Genomic DNA, 19,173 nt, shown 5'->3' with positions numbered 1-19,173 from the left:
GAACGACAACAATGGTGACGTGACCCGAATGGAGCAGGCCCGAAGTGGTGATTCATGGAATATCAAAACTAACTTTGACGGGCGTTAATATGTTGTCTTCATAATTTAGACAAGGATTAAGCTCCCTCAGATGCAGAAAACAAACTTCGCTTCGTCCACTCCAAATGGGATCAGCGTATCATTCGAACTCCTTTCAACTGTCCCATGTCAATCACAAGTTACATAAAGTATTCCTTGGATAATACTGTAGTTTTCCGCTCCTTATATCCTGGTAGTTTTCACAGTTAGGTTACTAAAAGTAGTATTTATTTTCCTTTTGTGCATGCTATGAAATTCTGTTTTAGTTCGGTTAAATACAAGATGGCGTTCAACAGGGGGGTTGATATGAATTTTTAATATTCATTAAAAAATTATTTCTGACGCAATAATGGTTTTTTCTTTGAAAATGTTTCACCTTGCGTAGCTGATGTCATTACAGATGAAATTGGGATAAACTGCAATCAAATCACGGTTTTATGAAACCTCTTCACTGCGTCCAATGTTGTTCCTACGGATCTGAAGTTCGACCAATATGAGATAAATACAATTTCTTACAATCAAAATTAAGCATTTGACACTTTTTCCGGTCGGGTTTCACCAAAGGCCTTCCAACCTGACGAATTTCATCTATCTATCTCGAATCTATGTTCCTCAAAAGGCATGACAGGGAGACAGGTATTAGGGAATTAGCATATATTATCGTATAAAAGCAAAGCCATGGCCTACATCAGATTACTGGGAAAGCACTCTTATTCTAGAAACACCGAAAAAGTAATCCTTTCAGACGATATAATTAAAAAAATAAATTCAGCACATCAAACCTACACCCACACCAACAAATTAGAACACGAATATTATGAATTTGCAGAAAACCGAAGAAATGTTACTTCAAAAATCATGATGTTGTTTTAAGGTTTCCATAAAATTTAATCTGATGAACTTGAATTTAATCTCGTTGAATATTTCATTCCCATGGATAGTGTGAAGGACTCAATGAAAACGATTTGGGAAACCGAACGAGCGTACAAGCTGAAGAAGAGGAATTTTAGAGAAACAACGAAGTTCAATGAGAAAATTGGATGTGCAAATCAATAATAAGAAGAAATAGAATTTAGATGGAAAGAATGTATCGAAAAATTATATTAAATACTGCTTAAATACAATTTCATGAAATGTGAGGAGGAAGAATGTGTGTACATCAAAATGTATCCAGAATTAAATTGTTAGGGGCACCAATTAACGTGTATAAATTCGGAGGTATACTAAAAAATATACCCGTTTAAAATAATCAAAGACAGTTAAGAACGTGGAAGATTGATTAGGGATTTTGGGAAGAGTATAATAATTCAAATGGCAAATATAACGATGACCAAACCTTTAATAAGGTGTCACGCATGTACTTCCACGTTATTAATGTAAACGATAATCCATTGAAATAAAGGAAACGTCAAATACAATCTCATTTAAATAAAATTCAGTCGAGGAAGAACAAAATCACAAGGGAAGTCGTACTTACGCCAGTGAATACTGGCAGGGCAATACAGTAATAAAAGTCGAGTAAAATAAAATATCTAAATTGCTGTGAAAAATATAAGAACGGATTATGAGAGAAGAATCATCCATACCAGATCTAAGAGAACTCAATCGCTACACTACTAATAAAATGTGGAAAAATATAAGCTAAATTAAATGAAGGAATGCAACTCAAATCCAATAGTGACGCTACTTTCATTGAAATAAAGCTTTAGAATGAACTTAACTTCTTTTGGATAAACTCCGAAGATAAGTCGTTAGAACATGAGTAGCTTGGATAACACAGATAATCAGCCATCGGCACAAAAAAAGGAGAGACTTGAATGAATTTTTTTCCTATTATAATCCAACCACAGGAAACAAGCCAAGGTTCGCTTTCATAGGTGAGAAAAGGTTTCACCTGACGCTAAACCACGGCATGTAAAATCCAACAGCAAGGAAGGGGGCCCAAGGATCTTTGTCCTCTGGTGTTAAAGAATGCATATTTGTGTTTACATTTATGTAGGAAATATATTTAATTAATCCTTGGTCGATTCCTGGTACATTATCCAGTCAGACATTCTTTTCCCGGATGGATAATACTCTCATTAGATATTTGTTTAATATTTTCCATTAAGTTATTACCTAAACAAGTATTGAGACCTCCACATATTACAATTTTTTTCCTATTTTTTCATGCTATCTTTTAGTTGTTGGCCCAGTAATATAGTGAAGACATAAGATATTTACTCGGGCTTATATTACTAGTAAATTTAGCGAGAAAAGGCGATTCATATTTCCGTTTCTAGTGACTCATTTTTGGTGTTACATTATGGTATAACTATGAAAGAAGAAATTATACATCAAATGATAGTATAGATGTCTATTTTGCCACACATGATGAGCGGAAATCAGGGTCACTCTACAGTAAGAATGGCCATCAAACCAGGGTGCCAAGTGAAATAAGAACGCATCCGACACCATAGAGGGTAAGTTATTGCCATCCCTGAACGTGAGGCCACCGAAAGCGGTACCTCACACAGCGCCATAAAGCCTTGGCCGGTACGTGCCGACAGCATTCCATTTTGTATGTGTACAAGGTTATACGCCAAATTTTACGTCATGTGCTAAATATATTTTAAATTATGTAGTTACCATATTCATCCAATTGATTACTTCACACATTATTTACCTAGAGAAAAATGGAGTCTCTAGACTATAATTTTACAATGATGCCTTGCACCGAAGTGATAGAGATGAAGTAGTTGTTCCGTCATAAAATTCATTAAATAATTATTGAGAAAAGAATAAGAATTTTCAATTATAAATTTCTTAGACTAGGAACAGAGATGGCTTAGATAGGTGCTTGGATTAAGCACGCGATTTGTCGAGGATATGAAAAATAACATGACGGTTAAAAATAGATACCACCTGTGAAACTACGAAGGACATAGGAATGAGTTAATATTCAACTCTTAGAGTCAGCGTGGCAGCTTGATTTAACACCGAGTGGACGGATAAAAGTGGATATATATATATATATATATATATATATATATATATATATATATATATATATATATATATATATATGTAAATAACTAACAAGTTGAGTTGGCTTAACGCTAAAAAGTAAATTTCGTTCTTTTTCTCTCCATTTCATTTTTTTACTGCAAATTTTGATGTATAACAGCGAGAAACGCTAGCCATATTCCAGAATTTCACAGTAATTCAAGTACCTAAGAGCACCCTAATTAAATTTTAGTTAAAAGATTCTACAATCCTGTTTTTAAAGCAATATTGGAGCACCAAAAGCCTTTAAAAAGCTTCGCAGATCATTCGTTGGGGTTTGGTTAATGAATAAAATTAAATTAAAGATATTCGCAAAATGAAGGTTTTCTTGAGCATTTTCATTAAACGTTGCTAAATGAAAATATGAGCAATATTTATCATGAGTGTATTGAAATTTGACGATTTTTACATTTAAAACTGTAAAAAAATATGCATGTATATACATATATATGCATACGTATGTATATAAACCTAGTACCAGTGCTATATATATATATAGTACTAGGAGTATAGTACTTTATATATATAAATATATATATTTATATATATTTATTAATATCAAAAGAAAAATAAATAAATATGTTAAAAATAAATATGTTATATGTTATGTTATGTTAATATGTTATGTTTAATATGTTATAAATATATATTTATATAAACCAAGTGCATATTACTTCGGCGTTTCAAATACAGTGGCGGATGTAGTTCTTTTACTTAATCCGTGGATGTTTTTTCGCACAATTTTCCGTAATCGTATACCAGTAATAGTAGTAGTACTTAGAGGTGACCGACAGCTAAGGTCATTTGCGCCATTAGGGATGGATGGAAAAGGAAGGGTGGCGAAACTTATATATGATGTAAACAGGATAGCAATAGCTTTTAGCACTGAACTTTGAACATGATGAGAAGAAAAGTCGTTTGTCTTCGGGGTTTCCTTATTCTGGCCACTGCCAACTGAAAGGCAATGTTCATCTGTTTGGGATGGGCATACCTGCCATATTCATAGGAGATGTGTCAGGAAATATCCAGCCATGCAATATTTTTATATGAGGCCTTAGTCCACTTAAAAGTGCTCTACTTGGGGCCTCACACATAAGTCCCGGCGTCTATTCCAATTTTCAAAACAATGGGCAAAATCCTTTTTTTCAATGTCCATCAGCTACTTCGTCACATTCTCCTTTATCTCATCAACCGACTGTTAGGAATACTGGGCTTTTGTTCCAGGGACATAGCCGAAGACCCAAGACTCATCACCAGTTATGGTCTTTTTTTAGAAAACCTAGGTCTTTGTTTGAGGCTTGGAGCAAGTCCCCTACAACTGCAGCATGAAATTTTTGACGTCGAGATAAAAGAATATGCGATGAGCCAGCTGAGAACCATTCTGAAAAAGGACGTTGCTGATTATTTGGAAAAGTGGAAAAGGAGCTGGGATAAGTATTTGTGGTCCCAATGATAGTACTTCGAAGTGTACTAAGGCCTCATTGTTCTAGGCAGGCTATTTTTCGCAAAATATTGCATGGCTGGATCCTTTTTGGAAAGACCTCGTATATGGATGGTCATATCGTATCTTCACAGGAGAAGTTTAAATTATAATAGATGAAACGCCACTCAATTGAATTAGTATTACAAAACTTAATTATACGAGTCATAGTTTTTGACAATTTTAAATGTTTTCTCCAGATAATATCTTCGGGGCGTTATAGCTCCTATCACTTTTAATAAATTGCTTCCATGTAGCAACCCGTATTTTGTTATGTAGATGCATTGCTTTCCCTTAGGAGAAAAATTTATCATATAACAGAATATTAAGTTTATAATTTCAATGAATTAAAAGGGTATAAGTATCACCAGATGTGTAACTTCTCAAATTTCTCCTTCACGAAACCAATAAAAAAAATACAACAACATCTCTCCTTAGGATTTACCTGTGTCCAAATAATAACTGCAAATCAAAAGTAATCATAGTGGTTTTATAAGGAACTCTCCAAATAGACACTGCATAAAAAATAAATAATTACGTTGCTTAATGGAACGCGAAACTCGATAATTTGAAACATCACTAACATATAACCAACAGCTAGGGCAACACCTAAGGTGAAGAGAAAATGAGCATTCAAAATTTCTTCACAAGAGCTTTCAAGTGAGTAATATCCAGACTGTACGCGTTTTTGCTGGTAATGCTAAGTAATTCATTCTTAAATTTTTTGTGTAGTGATATCGTAAACGTGCCCTTCACGCATTTCCGGAGCCTTGACAGCAGTGAATTTTCAAGCCGTCAAAATCATAATGAGAGAAGTGTGTTAAAATGACTTGTGAGTATTCAGGCTCCCAAGATGCCTTCACTAAACGTTTAGTAAATCAATCCAATGAGCGGTATAAGTTTTAAATCAAGTCTCACCGTAGAAAACCTCGGTGGGATGTGGTCTTCTATTTTTTTTTTAGTTTTCTTTACTGGCGGGCACCACACTTTATCATTAAGGTATGCAGATGAAACGAAATTTTAGACGTGAAGGTAAACAGATAACTATAATACCTGCGCAGGCTGAGATGGTGACGGCGAGGTGCGGTAAATCACTCTTTGCCGGCGATTTGACGATGATTTTGAGTAAAAAACTGAATACAAGTCGCAGCTGAATGTTTAAAAATTCTGGCACGTAATTAGCTGGAATCTTACCAGCCACAATGGAGAATTTAAGGGCTCAGCATGTGTGTCGGAGAAAAAATTCGACGCTTTTCATGCGCGACATAAAACGGAATATCACTCGATAGCGTAACATTATGGCGACTGCTTACAGCGTTAACTTTTTGCCAAGTCGTATTTTTTTTTAATTTGAAAACGAGTCGCGTAATTTCCCAATCTTTGACTCTTATTAAACTGCGCAACTTTATGACGGTTTGCTCCTCACTCAAGGTGAACTTATTTTTTTTGTGCGCCGCTCATTTAGAGGCCACGATCCAGGTAGATTGGTAATCTGGGAGGGGAAGGGAACTGAATCATCGAAATGATGGGTCAGGGAACTGTGGTGAAGAGTGGAGGGGCTATAAGACCTTGTTGGGATGGTCAAGAATTTTTTAGCGATAAGAATAAGAGGATAGCGGGCGGGTGATATCTAAATTCCTGCTGAGTGAGAGAATCTTTTTATGATGCTGCGAACGTTTCAAGGGCACCCAAAATGGTATCCGCTTGAAGTCCAGATAAAAATGAAGAATTAGTCTTTGGCAATATACGTCTTCTGAGCTCGCTTTTCTCTTCCGGATGGTTGGCCTCGTTTGTCGCACGTTCGTATAATTTTTAATTGAGGAATGAAGGCTTCTTGACTCCACGAAAGGACGCACCAATAAAACCCTCCAGCTAATTTTCTTTTAGCGCCCATTAATTTTTTTTAAGAATGGACCTTATCGTTTGATATTAAAATATTTTCTTTGGTTTGAAACCTGAAGGATAACGCCGAGTCATCTTCTGAGAAACCGCATTAAGTGCCACGCTCTCCAAAAACTCTTCCTTAGCCCTCCAGCCTGTGTCGAAAAATCTCTCAGACCAATATCGACAATCAATGTGCGGGGTCACGAAGCCCTTAAATCATAAAGGGGATCCATTAGATTCGTGGGGGGGGAAGGGAGAAGAAACTTTCGAGATGATCTCACGCGAAGAAAATGCATCGATCGAATCAGACTATGCGGTGCATTTTTCGGAAAGCGTCGCGCTGACCGTCAAAAGAAGAAAAAAAAACCCGCGTGGATCCCGGCAAAGATCACCCGAGAAGCCGTCGATCCCTCCGGCCAAAGAACATTCTCCCACAACCTTGGGAAAAAAGGACCGGATCTCATTTTTATATGCGCGGCCTGGCGAGCGACGTGGGGAAACAAAAAAAAGCGGCCTCGAAGAGGAACTTCCAAGAAGATTCATGCGAAAAAAAAACAGCCGATGGTGTAGGAGAGAGAAAGGCCAGACATGGTACCTGCGAGCATAAATACACGACCTTGCCAGGAAGGAGTCTCTTTTTTTCCACCCCGTCCTCCTCCTCCGCGAATCGCCAGCGAGAGACCAGTGAACCCAAGGCGGATGCTCTGGGTGGTGAAGGGACAGGAGTCAGACGAGAGGCGAGTGAATAACTTTTCCTCTCACGGGAAGAAAGGAACTCCCTCATCCTCGCAATTGTTACTTGCTCACTTACCGTCCTCACGTGAAGACCTCTCTCATTGAAGGCCACTTCACTTGGGAGTGGGGTTCTGAGAGCTCGACGAGCGGTAGCTTGGACCAGAGCAAATACGAAGAGATTCGCGCTCTCGGAAAGGACAGAAAGGGACGAACCGAACGGAAAGGCCCGACCAAGGCCATTGCACGCGAAGAATATGTATTTATGCGTAATGCCTTCGCAATGACCCTGAGGTGGGAAGCCGGACGAAGGCTTTGCGGGGAAGTTAGCCAGGAAATGGCGGGGAGATGTGGAAGGGTGGGTGGTGAGCAGTGTTCACGGTTCTCGCCGCACCCAGCAGTGGCAAAAGCGAAGGATCGCGAAACCGTGAGAATCCAGCATGGAATTTTACATTTCTTCGACACCGGATTACCTCTAATCTGAATTCGACTCGTGCTGAACAAAGTAGAGCAAGTGACTTCAAATAAAAGCGCCCGAGATCTAGAAAAGTTTCCGTGAACACTAAAATTTCAGTAAGCGAAAATATTGATATTTGTTAAACATTGCTCACCGTGAAAAATAATGTTTGCCTAAACTTTTCTCTGGAAGTAAGCAGTTCCCACGTAGCCCACCAATCCTAACACATTCAAGCATACAGATGAAAGACGAGTAAATGGTCTCGAACGAAGAGAAAAATCAAGAAAAATCAAGAAATTCATGGATGAATGTGGTCGAAGATATTCTCAATACAAATAATATTAGCAGTCTCTGGAAAGAGGGCATGTATAAAATATGTCAATGGATACTGCATATATGAAAGAAGTATGCGATTGCAGCGTTCTCTAGAATAAATTAGTTAAGTGGAGAGGATTCCTGGAATTATCTAAAATCAGGATTTCTTCACCGTGTCGCCGTTTCCTTTCGTTTACCTTGAAAGGAACCAGCGAAAATGGTGCATATGTATGCGTTTTCTAAATTCCTAGAATCATGACAGAAAACTAAAATTATCTTTGAAAATCCTTGATTTTGAAATTTGTCTACAAACAGGATAATATTTCCATGAAGACAGAAAAATTTTATGTAATAGAGTCTAGAGCACAAACCCCAATGGTTGCAGTTGCAATTACCCTGTAAAACACTAATCATCAACCAATTATTATTTTGAAAAAAAAACATTTTTCTATGTATGTTCACGAAAGGACCCCGAAACGATGAGCAAATATCTTTAATATAACTTTTTAACTTATTGTATTTATGGGAATTCTAAACGGAGGGTGATCTAATTTCTACAAATACATTGATACCTATTTGAAAATCATATCGCAAGTAAGCCTCCAAGTGCAATAGATCATAGGCAAGTACACGAAGCCAAGTCACCCATGGGTGCCACTATTCAATTGAAATCTCAGGGAAACACAATTCAGGTTTTCGCTCTCCACAAATAATATATTGAGACAGCGATGGTTTGGAGAAAAGAACACTATTAACACAGCTGACTTATCAGGGCATAGCTTTTAGAGCAGCCAGAATAATTTTGAACGAAATGCATCAATAATATATTCCTTAAATGACAATCCATCGACCCTTTTCCGATGACTGATTTTGTTCAAGCATAGTCATTGAACAAACCATAGGTGGCATCACTTTCCCCAAGACTCAAAATACAATCTAGAGGTACTATTTTATATCATCGTTGAACAGGTTTTTTTCAATCCAATAATCCCAACCTTGAAATTACATTGTAATAAAAGCTAACATAATACTATTCTTCTCGCGATCCCTGCTTGAGATTCCTAGATGACATGTCTGTAAAGAAGTGCCATCATTACCCTTGTATTTATTACTGAGAACTTTTCACTCCATCTTGTTTGAATTTCTTCACTGGAGTTGATAAAACGGGAAGAAGTTATGAAAACGCATTAGAGTTGCCCATTGGATGATACCTGCATTAAAGGGTGAACCTGTTGCAAGCTCTATAATTCCCCTCGCTCACCTAAGATGAACTACGCTCACCCGTTAGTAATAGTGAGCCTATAGGACCTGCGCGACCTCACACAGCAATTTTCCTCCCTTCTTTCCTCTCTCTCTCTCTCTTATCTAAGGCTGATGCCATCCTCAAACGAGGAAAAATAGACGCTTTTCGACGTGCCCATCAAGGGTCTGGATAACGCTGAAAAAAAAATTTTTGCAAATGAAAAATCGCGATCATCAAGTCGAAATTTGATTTCACGGGTGAGTATGTTAAACCATAAGGCGTGTGAAATCACGTTTTTAGTAGCAGGGAGACCCGTTCCTTACTCTGTACCACCTCTAGTTTACCTCAAAAATCTAATCCCCAGAAAAATCACACAGCATTTATTAAATCAGAGAGGATCATAATTCACTCTAAAAGTAACGGGAGATGATATGATATAATAAACAACGCGTATTACGTGGATTTTAAGGACGTTCCGTTCGCTCGCGCATCTTAACGCGTTGACTGCGACAAAGTTAACGGCATCGAGAAATGTGACGTTCGTACTTTCGTCGGCGAGTGATGGTAACCATCGCATAAGAAGCCTCTGACCATAGATCGAGGATATTTTATGGCGAAAGATAGGCGTGCACAGGAAAAAAAAGAGGATGGATTATTGGAATTTAATGACGAAGTTATTACATTTTTAACCGAAGAAGCGGCCATCTACCCGTGCGCGCCTCATAGAGAGAATCTTTATTAGCGATCTCCGAGCAGTAATAATATAGGAAACCATACTTACGAACCGAGACCGTAGGTGATAGCCTCTCCAAAACTATCTACACTACGAAGAGTTCAAAAATAATAAATATATAAGAGTTTATAAGCTAAACAATAATATTTATAAATACGCTAGATCACAAAGGAAATAAGACACTAAATTTAACATAACAAAACAAAATAACACATTTCATTAATTTTTAATGGAATGAGTTACTACAATTAATTCCATAGCTAATGATTTTCAGAGTTTAGTGCACTACATTAAATCACCCACCCTGTCATAATTATTTTAAAGTCTATGGCTTCCAATTCAACCGAAGAAAATAATTTGGCGCAACTGTGTCTCATTTAATTATTGTACAATTGAAGACACAGATGCTGTATTTACTTTTCAAAAAGCCAAATTCGTGAATTTTCACAAATTGATTAAGTGGACGCACAGATAAAATTGGATGTGAGTAAAATTATAGCCAAAAAGACACAGTAAAGAAGTTATAATCAGGGAGAATAGGTTTTTAAGCGCAATACGGAAGATCTTTATGCAAATGTCATTAACTGCTGGGGAAGGAATCTGGCCTTCCTTTGGAGAGATACCAGATATAGTACGTATCGTGGATTTCAAACTGGAAGAGTAGGGTAACGGTAGCCCCCAGTAAACAAGAATTACCTTTTGCCGACAAACTCAATTTACCTTAAATACGTAAAGATTCATTATAACGATTTAGACAAGAGCAGCATCAATAAGTAGGCGCTCATGTTTAAATCCTCACTTCAACTTAATTGATTTTAATCAAGCTATGTATATTAAACGAAAGATAGAAAATTTAACATGCATTTCAAATTTAAAATATCCATCCTGATGCAATAGCAGTCCACACCAACAAACCGTTTAGCTCGATGGGTAACGCTCCTAGTTTGAACCGATGTTCGAGAATTCTATTACCACCACGGACATGGATGTGTATCTATTATGTATGTCCTTATTTTTCTTACCTGTCAGTGCGGAATGACCTCGACTTGAGATGCACTTAACACTTCAGCACTGCCACTACTTTGGGTACACCTCGACGGTGCAAGTAAAAACTTCGTAACAGCCCTTTTAAAAATCACTCAAGGGTGATTTATGCTTGAGATGAATCAACTGCTTAAAGCCTTTGAAAAGACAGGAAATCTAGCCACTGCATTAGCTTAGTTGCTCACAGAACTACCAATCACCATTGCCCCTATAATTGAAGTGCCTGACTCACCTTGAAGCTTTTCGAAGAACTAATATTCACATTTTTTTCAGTTTAGATATCATCTCTCAATTTGTACAAAAAATTTATATTATATTATTCTTTTTGAGGGCTGAATAAAACACATGTTGTAAATGAAGATTTATCGGTTTGTTTTTCGCTCAAACCGATCTACGGGTCGAAAATTGTGTTTTTAATTGTTTTTTTAGTGGCTCAAATCCTTATTGCTGGTAAGCATACTTTAATGGACCTAAAATAGCGTCAAGGAAGTCCCTGAAACGGAACTCAGGATATCTGGCAAAATGCTACCCACTGAACTTTCCCCTTCAACAAAACAAAGCCGATAGCTGCCGTAAATCCAATTAAAGCTCGAAAGTTAGTTCAAGGCGACTCCTTTTTAAGCGGTGACAGACCATTCATTCCTTCAAAGTCATCTCTACAGCCACGCACGCTATTAGCTCTTAAATGGAGTTCTTTCTTGTTATTGATGATTAAAATTAAGCTTTGTTCCCAACGTTCCGCGCGTCCTAAATTCTATCACCTCATCCGCCCAGGGTAACTTCTCCCCTTCCCTCACAACTGTAGCATGGAAACCACCTAGTAACCACCACACCGCTGCAGCAGAGGAGGTGGCCAAGGTTGAACTGAAGCGACCAGGAACGGTTGTGACACTGGAGATATTAAAGAGATACATATATTTCAAGAATTCATGGCGTAACGAAAGGGAGAAGGAGAGAGTGAACATTCAACCGCTTCGAGAGATAGTGAAAATGGGACGTGTATCATGTCTCTCCACGACGATTTCCTCCTCTTCCACTTCCCTGGCGTCTGAGTGGCGCCGGAATCGACTTCCTAGAGCGGAACTGTGAAATATTAAGGTCTCCGATGATACATGATACGGTCTACCCTGTTCTGTTTCTAAAAATTCCATATCAGTCAGGGATAGTTTGAAAAAAGTCAACCTCATGTACTCTTTAAATCATGAGAGGAATTTTTCGTCCGGCAGGAATTCTTTGAAGTGACATGAAAGTAGACAAAGAACGCTTACGTATGGCGATAGGACTTTAAAAATTCGTGTTCCGTCGAAAGTCTAGAAAGTGCTAATCTTCGACGACATATGGACTTCAGTCCAAAATAGTTTCCTGGTTTTAAATGCGATAGTCATTCGAATAATCTCAAAACCCGATTTTACCACAAGAAAGTTTCCCTTTGAGGTAAACAACGTCTATGTCAAAGCGTTCACGCAAAGATACTAGCTGTATTTTAATATTTTTCGTCTACAGCAACAGTAATTAAATGGTTGTATAGTATCTGACGAGTTTGATCTGGTACCTGGGGCGTGGTTAAATTTAGTGGCATCGTAATCGTAGGGGGTGTCATTTAGCCTTACTCCATGAGCTAAAAGTAAGGAGAGCGAGGAATAAAAAATTCAAAACTAAAGTATTGCAAGATTAATTGCAACACAATACTGAAATGCAATAGTAACTAATAGTAATAAACTGAAATTTAATAGTCATTGCTTGATTTGACATACAAATTTGCCAAGAAAAGTTTTATTCTATGATTGTGTACTTAGAACTTTGAAAAACGGTATTCGATTTCCTCCTTCAGCTTACATAAAGACCAGTGCCAGTTTTAAAGTAATAATGCTAATATAGGGGCAATTACCGAGAAATGAATAATAAAAGTTCATACGAGAGAGTTGAAATCGCAACAGAGAGAAATTAAATATTATTGCCGAATGCTATTAAGTATTGGATAAAAAATTAAAGCCTAACACTCACAACGATAAATTAAATACGTTTGAACAAATATTTTAATCGGCTTTATTTCCGATTAAAAGCAAAAAAACGAATAAATGATTAATATGCGTATACAGATAGTAAATACTTCCCACCAGACTAGTTACATTAGAATAGTGGGACAATGTAATTATTTGCCATGGATATCAACCATTGTAACCACACAATATATTAGGTGAAGGTTTAACCTTCTATGAAATGAGGAAAATTATAACAAGCACTCATAAATTCTAATATTATAATAAAGTCTTTACTCACCAAGTTCGATGATATGATAGCAATGCTCCATATGAAAATAAAAACGCAACCTTGTTCAAATCTGTGGAAAAAGTAATACCTTAATTTAATTTTCAGTTGAAATAACTTGTCCATCAAAATTATAGTCTTTCACTTGTAGGAGAAGCATTTAATACACATTCAATCTTAATAACAATGATATTAGGTAAAAAATAAATATTAGATATCCTACGAACTTTTTTAATCACATGTAAATAATAAAATATTTTCGTCTGAGCTAAGTTTTAAGCTAAAACATTCCTCTCATTTTTCTCAGCTTTTTAGAAAGACCATTTACTATTTCCAAAAATATTTAGTCACGCAATACGTCCTAAGCCACTTCAGATTGAGAAAACATAAAATTATACCACATAATTGTACTAGGTAATACGAGAAAGGGCATAATTCTACTAAAAAATAATCGGTATTCAATAAATATTTTACGCACGCTTAAGTATAAACTAAAAAATATTCTTTGAGAGGATTCCATTCTCGCTTAAAATTGAATTTTGAAAAGTAAATGGAAAAATGGCCCAACGAAAGTAACCAACTAAAATGTTAAAAATGATTGACTAGGACTCAATATTACTATTTTGAATTAGTTTTACCGTGTTGAACTCCATCTATCAAAAAGCAAAACTACCGAGGCAGTATGTTATATCATCCAAAGAAAGAGGTAACCGGTTAGGTAATAAAATTAAAACTCTAGAAAAGTTTGATGAAATAGTAATAAAACATGAAGATATCATTATATCACTAGAAGAAAATAGGCGAATAATAAAGTAAATAATAATGAAAAAACATAAATAGATATAAAAAATGGGAAAGTGGTATGAAACAGAACAAAATCACAGGAGTTTTGCGAACCATTAGAGTATGTGCTGGTTAGTTGCGGGTAATCTTGGGTTAGCAAGGGCGATAGGTTTGGAGGGCTGATAAATCAAGCTGACTGTTTGCAGCCTTAAAAACATGTGAATAATGTCAACTGCATTATAAACTTCTCCAAGAAAAAATACTTTCTGACACCTTATAATCATTTATCAAACAAATAATACTTTTTTAAGGGGTGATTAAGTAAAATTGCAATAGATGAAGGAAGGCTGTCTTAATATAAATGAAAAATCATCAACTAAATGAACCATAGACTATATTGTCAATTTGTCAAATGTCTGATCATACAAAGTCATATAAACACCCCCAAATTAACGTCAGCGTTCAGCGGTTCTCAGCGATAGAAATGGGATCTAACTTTGGGGAGTAGCTCCACCCCCTTGCCATGTCCCCCCGTGTCTACTCTATTAGAAGCCAACATGTTGTTCCAGCATGTTCCAGCATCCAGCATCTGAAGCATGTCTCAGTTTGTATCAACATGCCATATTACCAACATTACTGTGAAAGATTCAAGAATAATCGCAACAGCTACCAGAAGGCGATATGGGAATCGGTCATAAATTAGTGCATACAAATGCCTATTTAATTCTAGAAACTTATAAAAAAATGAAGAGTCAACAGCTTTCAGGAATCCATGGGCAGGATCATTGTATAGATTGTAGAAAGGCATAATTAATCAAAGAAATACGGCAAAGTTTGAAGAGTAGACTTTTGGAAACTGCAAATAAATCGGTACGCTAAAGGGAACAATGACTCAGAAATTTCGTAACGGCTATAATAAGGGAAAATATTGTAATAGGAGATGTGAGGTACATTCAACATTGACACAATTTAAAAGATAATGGAATTATTAAGTCAAAGAACGTTCATAAAGAAATGTATGAAGATTGTAGGTATGTGCTGACGTGCAAAGCAAAATTGTGTGAGGAAAAGTTAAATAATTTTACACCCTGTGAGAAACAACAACAAAGAATGCCACTAGTGGTGGTTACCAATGGCAAATATTATACTGAATATGAATCAAAAAGAAAGGTGATTGACGGAGGTGGGAGAAGGGAATGGGAATAATATGGAAAATTTTAATACAGAAAAGGAATGCCAGTCATAATACTCGAAGTAGTAAACAATTCGATGGTGAAGTTGAAGACTTAATTTATCCACGTTACAGTGAGGGTAGTGGAAAAACTAGGCCCCAAGATCAACCAAAAGACATCGGAATTGACAAAATAGAATTCAGAAAATTATTTCTTAAAACTTCTACGATATGTCTTCATATTTAAATAAAGGAATAACTTATTCATCCCTATATTAAAAAATTGAATAAAAATGATGAAACGTTTTCAAAATAAATTAGATCCTTGCACCGAAAACAATGGGAAGAGTTAACTATGTACTTGGGAGGTAAACGGAAGCGGATCAAAAAAGAAGAGATCTATTTTGAATTTATCAACGGAGAAGTAAGAGGTCCTATTTAATTTTCGACATTGTTCACTAAGAGGATAACAGAAGAAGACAAACCGACCTCCATTGCTAGATTCGGAGAAAGCTTTCCACAAACTGAAAAGGAGCACAATGCTATGTTCTGAGGGATTAGAGTGACCAACATCGATGGAAGATCGATATTTGCTCATTATAGAGATTGAGTGGAATAGATTAGACGTGGTGAAAGTAGAGAAGACACTACCTGATAGAATAGAGTAAACAGGAATGTTCGTTAATGACAGTGATATTTACTTTTAGAAAGCAATGAAGAGATGATAACATGCTGAAAGCCGGCGTACGACTGAAAGGAAGGAAGTGGGTCCGCTGCAGTTCGCGGGCCACATATCTATCATTGCAGAGAAGAATCATGTCAGCAAAAGAAACTATAAAGGTAAGACGATAAGAGCTTGACTGATTTACAAGCGCCGTGTAATGAGAAATTGAGGGTTTTGACTATTTAAAAATGTTGAAGTTTCAAATAAAATTCTTGTGGAATCATAGAAATCGTTCGTTTGCATTTAATTAAGGAGTACTTACTTGTCTGAGGTCAGTTTCAGCGTGGCTAACCCAATGCGTTGCGCAATGTTCTCGAAATGATTTCTATTCACTTAAACATTATTTGACCACGCAGTAAAACACCATTTAATCATTATTTAACCACAGTGAAAATATTCAAAGGCATAACATATTTCCTTAAAAACAATTGATCTGTTTACTTGTTGAATAAAAAATTTGTTTTAGCATCAAAGTGGATATATGCACTTCGGCAGGAAAATATGGCAGATCTGGCTTAATCGTATTGATCGTAAAAGGTTCATTGAAGGCTGAAGAATATATTCCTTTTTCACGCCCTCAACACTTTTGCCCTCACACTCTCGCCTACACTTCTCAAAAGACGTATTCGAGGCCTCAATCAAGGACAATTATAAAGAGAGACTGCGCGAACCAAACTGTGAATAGGAGGAAGGAGATCGAGGAAGATGGATGGCTCTCTTCGAGACGGCCTTAAAAGTTAGCTTCCCCACCTGAAAGTCGGAAAGTAGGTTAATGTCTTAACATCCAACACTAAGGACGTTGTGGTTCTTTGCTAGTGTTGAAAAAACACAGGAGAATGAGGCTATTCTCCTAGTAAAGAAATAGAAATTACTAATTAAGACAGCCAACCCACTTTTCTGAAGACTAAATATTACTTTTTTTCTCTATGAAAAATGGGGTGTCATCCATCAAAATTAAATGGATGGATGTGGACTAGATTAGTTTCATGGTGTTTGTCAATAATGGCCAGCAAAGACAAAGGAATATTTATTCTAATTTGAATTCTTCTTTGATACATTTTTGAAATGTAATTTGTATTATCTTTCGTGTGATAAATTTTTAAATATAATTAGTATTTTTCAGGGTGATAAATTATTATGTATTGCTGCCCCAATCTGTAATGCAATGACAACTCTACGATAGCTAACTACCCGTTGCCACCGATGAACGACTCTACTTGTATTGGCATGTTATTGTCCAAAACACAAAGTAAAAATCAGGGATTTTATTTTTCATGAGAACTTCAGCTAAGTGAATAGGAACCATTGGACCCTTAAGGGTTGAAACTTAATGACCTATGTACCTTCAATGGGCCTGGGTTCTCTGCCACATTTGTCCGCATCACTACATTTTAAAAGATAAAATATATTTGCCCTCTGCGCTCTAATCCCTTTGAAAATAATTTATTTTCTATGGTTCTGAAATAACAAGCAATTTCCTGATAACCTTCACAAACTTACCCATCAGACTACATGCCTCACTTGTTTGTAGCATCACCCCAGTAAGTTTTTTATCATTTGGAGCATACCAGGATCACATTGTGAATCAGCTGAAGCAACTAACTTATGGAGGCCACATAGGGTGCTGCATTTGAATTTTATTCATTCCTTAATTTAATAGCCTAAGTCAAGTGGGAAATAATGCATTATGCTTTTCACATTTCTACAACATGTGAGATAAGGACATTTCTCAGAAACATACTGCTAGGGTTCTAAGAATTGTTTGGTGTTAGCAAAACTCTCAGAACTCTCTCAGAGGATAATGCTGCAAGCGAAAGCGAATAATCTAACAACCTCCTAAGCTAATGCTTGGTGTGAATTAACATGAGGACCATACAGGAAGGTAGAGATAATGGGAGAAAATATGATAAATTCCGTGAAAAAAAAATTCTTGACCTTTACATTTATGACATGTCCCAAACTTTTCTCTGGAAGATAATGAGATCTCCCTTTTTCTTTCACATTTAATTACAGTAAATTACTCCTTGCCATTTTTTAAAAATCCAAATGAAACAGCTTGCATACAAGAATCTCTCTCTAGTTCCACTATTTTTAGTTACTGCTTTTACTTGACAATTCTTTAAGTAAAATATGTAAACATATGACACACACAGACCTTATTTGTTCTAAAATATTTACTGAATTTAATGACTATCTCAATTGGTAGATATTTATTTCAACTTCAGCCAATACTTCTGACTGCGGAGTACTACAAACCCAAAACTTTGTTATTTCAAATTTTCAGAAAAATGCACCACCCTCTCTCACTGGGAACATGAATCCTATAATTTCAGATGAGCAGTTCTTTAGTCCCTAAGTCTGTGAAATTGCAACCGATTTAACTCATTAACACAAACTAAGGGACAAACAATCAGAGATTTGGTCAAAGTGTGTTCTCAACTGAGAATTTCATTTAAACTCTTAAAGAAGTTCCTGATTCAGTTCTTAGGACTCCCAACATCACCTTGAGATATGTAGAGCCATACTAATAATAGAAATACCATATTACAATTAGGGAGAAATAGTACAAATTCCCAGTGCCTAGAAAGAAGGCTTATTTTTTTATGACTAACTTGTATCCAATCCTCATCCCATCTAATGTGTTCACTAGGTTCAAGATGATAGGTCAACATCTAGATACATAATCATGCTTCTGAGAAATAGGTGAGCACATACAAAAAATAATCAATCATGGACAAGAACTGGCATTACTTGAAGAATGCAGGATTCCATTCTCGATTATGAGACTATGAATTACTAGGATGGTGCTGTAATATAGTGAGGGGCTTTTCCATTGATAGCCAGGATAAAGGGGTGGTACATTATCCATGCAAGCATAGATGGAGATCATAGTAGTGGGTAGCAAAATTGCTCTTTTCCAAATAGGTGTTGTTAAAATGACTGAGGGCCACATGAGGAAAACAATAGGAAATCATGGGATCATTATTCGAGTAGCAGTTTGCTACTTCTTCATTTTCACTCAGTTGATTTAATAGCAATAACCGAAAATATTAAAATAAAGTGGATGTAATCATTTAAATTGTGTGTGTGGAGCCACAATAAATAACTTGATTTTCTTATTTGCCTTTACCAATATTTTCATTTGCTCATAGAAAAAACTTGCAAAAATTCTTTGCCTTCAATATCCCAATCCCAAGGGGGTATTATGACAAGACT

This window comes from Hetaerina americana, unplaced genomic scaffold (genome assembly GCF_022747635.1).
Source record: "Hetaerina americana unplaced genomic scaffold, ioHetAmer1.1.p SCAF_4, whole genome shotgun sequence".
Lineage (NCBI taxonomy): Eukaryota > Metazoa > Arthropoda > Insecta > Odonata > Calopterygidae > Hetaerina > Hetaerina americana.
This window is presented reverse-complemented; position numbering follows the sequence as displayed.